Raw genomic sequence first — 2,500 nt, forward strand, 5'->3', positions numbered from 1 at the left:
GATCAAAAAATATTTATGAAATTCTGAATAAATAAAAAGACAAATCTTGGGAGCATCATAAGTCACTGTCTTACAATCACAGTCCATCACAAAATAGACATTGAGCAGTATCTTATCCAACTCCTCAGCAGACAGAGGGTGAAGCAAGGTTTGAGGTGCTAATACTTCATTTGGACTTGCAAGCTCACAGTGGTTCAGGTGAAAAGGAAGGATCTGAAGCGAAATGAGGCTGGTGTCATGTGCATAAGCACCAACCACCATACAACAATCTACAGCAGGCCACTCAGTGGGTGTGTTCACTTGACATGGGGACTTTATGACTGCTAGAAGAAGTAACCGCCTTGGAGCCGTCTGCAGAAGGGAAAGGAGAAGGTCCACTTGCCTGGTTTCTGTTGTTTCCGGTGTCACTTGATCAAGGTCAACTTGGAACTGACCATACAGCTTCTGAAAACCCGCTCAGGAGGCTGGAATTCCACAAAACAGCAGTAATCAGCAAGCAAAAATAAATAAATAAAATATAAAACAAACCCAGTTCCATCAATAGTCAAAACACACTAATTAAAATAATGAGATAGGAATGTTTTATCTGTCAGCTTGACTAAATTTTAGAAATCAGTTTATCTGGGAACGTGTCTACGTGGGATGACATGTGCTCGGTGAGGATGAGGCTTTGTGTCACTTCGGCAGCACCAGCCACTCAACCGCCCATCCATGTGGATAAGTGGGGGGAACGTTAACGCGATTCTGTGCCAGTAAATCAAGCAATGCCTATTATGTTTTTTAAAAGTGAAAATTGCTGAGGCCGTCAGTTCTGCTCAAAGAAATTCACTGTACAGAAATATTTGGATATTTGTAAAAAGATTTCTTACAAATAGGTTCATTGTAGCATTGTTGGTAGTCAGAGAAATAAGAAAATTATCTAGATGTCATCATTGGAGACAGTGAGAGAGAGAGAGAGAGAGAGAGAGAGAGAGAGAGAGGGATATGAGAAGTTGATTAAATAACTTTCTGAAACCATCCCATGAAATGCTATGTATTAATTAATGAGCTAGATCTTTACATGTTAAATCTAAACATAACTGAAGTGCTGTTTAAAAAGTGTGCGTGAGCCGGGCGGTGGTGGCGCACGCCTGTAATCCCAGCACTCGGGAGGCAGAGGCAGGTGGATCTCTGTGAGTTCAAGGCCAGCCTGGTCTACAGAGCTAGTCCAGGACAGGCTCCAAAGCTACAGAGAAAGCCTGTCTCGAGAAAAAAAAAAAAGTGTGCGTGAGTGTGTGTGTGTGTATGTGTGTGCGCACGCACATGTGTGTAAAAGAACAGTGAGGATGGTAGGTTGATACATACCTGGAGCACAGTAACAGTGAGTCCACACATCAGTAAATGTAAAACCAAAACAGTCAAGCTGTGAAAGGGTGGAGAAAGGAAAAGAGAACATGGGAGTCATTTCCAAAGCAATGTCCTCGACAAAAGACCCACGGGGGTTTGGATCTCATGCACACTCATACGAGACAGCACCTTAAGAGTGGACACATTCCAGAACATTCTCAGGTAAGGAGTGTTTCCCTGACCATATTCAGTTTACAATCACAGTTCAAGAAAGAAAGACAGTACAGTAGGTTTTGGAAATGATTAGCTCCAGGTCATGGAGTCCCTGTTTAAGAGGTAAAAATGGTAGTCTGGAATGCCTCTAGGTATTCCCATTTGTATCATATGTATCATCGCTCAGTTTGTATCATAAAGTTTTGTCTGAAAAATGAAGGAAGGGACTCATTATAGTTGACTTTTATTATCAATTTATATTAAGAAACACCTAGGGCTGGTGAAACATACCTTTGGGTGTGTCTGTTAGGGTATCTCCAAAGAGGTTTAACCAAGGAAGATGACCCAGAATGTGGGTAGCACCATCCCATGGGCTGAGGTTCCTGCCTGAATAAAAAGGAAAAAAGGAGATTGGCAGCTAGATACCAGCTGCTTCTTGATCTGCCCAGATGTGAGCCAGCAGCTACATGCTCCTACCACCATGGTCAAAAGCTCCTCCTGCAACTACATTTTCTCTGCCAGGATGACTATACCCTCAGACCATGAGCCAAATAAAGCTTTCTTGCATTAGGTTATTTCTTGTCAAGTTTGGGCACAAGTAGCAGTAGAAATGACCAATAAACAAAGCTTGTTTCTGAAAGGTTAAACCCTCAGCCAAACTAAGAGGACGAGAGGGAGATGGGAAGAGAGATCAAGTTAGACACCACTGATATCCGTAGGGTCATTAGGGACTATTTTGAAAAATTACATTCCAATAAGTTGAAAAATGTCTAAGTTAAATGAATAAATTTCTAGACCTAGAAGACCTGTTAAAACTGAAGTAAAAGTATTTAAAAAAAAAAAAACCAGCCGGGTGGTGGTGGTGCACGTCTTTAATCCCAGCACTCCGGAGGCAGAGCCAGGCGGATCTCTGTGAGTTTGAGGCCAGCCTGGTCTACAAAGTGAGATCCAGGAAAGGCGC

Source organism: Peromyscus eremicus, chromosome 10 (genome assembly GCF_949786415.1).
Source record: "Peromyscus eremicus chromosome 10, PerEre_H2_v1, whole genome shotgun sequence".
In the NCBI taxonomy this organism is placed as follows: domain Eukaryota; kingdom Metazoa; phylum Chordata; class Mammalia; order Rodentia; family Cricetidae; genus Peromyscus; species Peromyscus eremicus.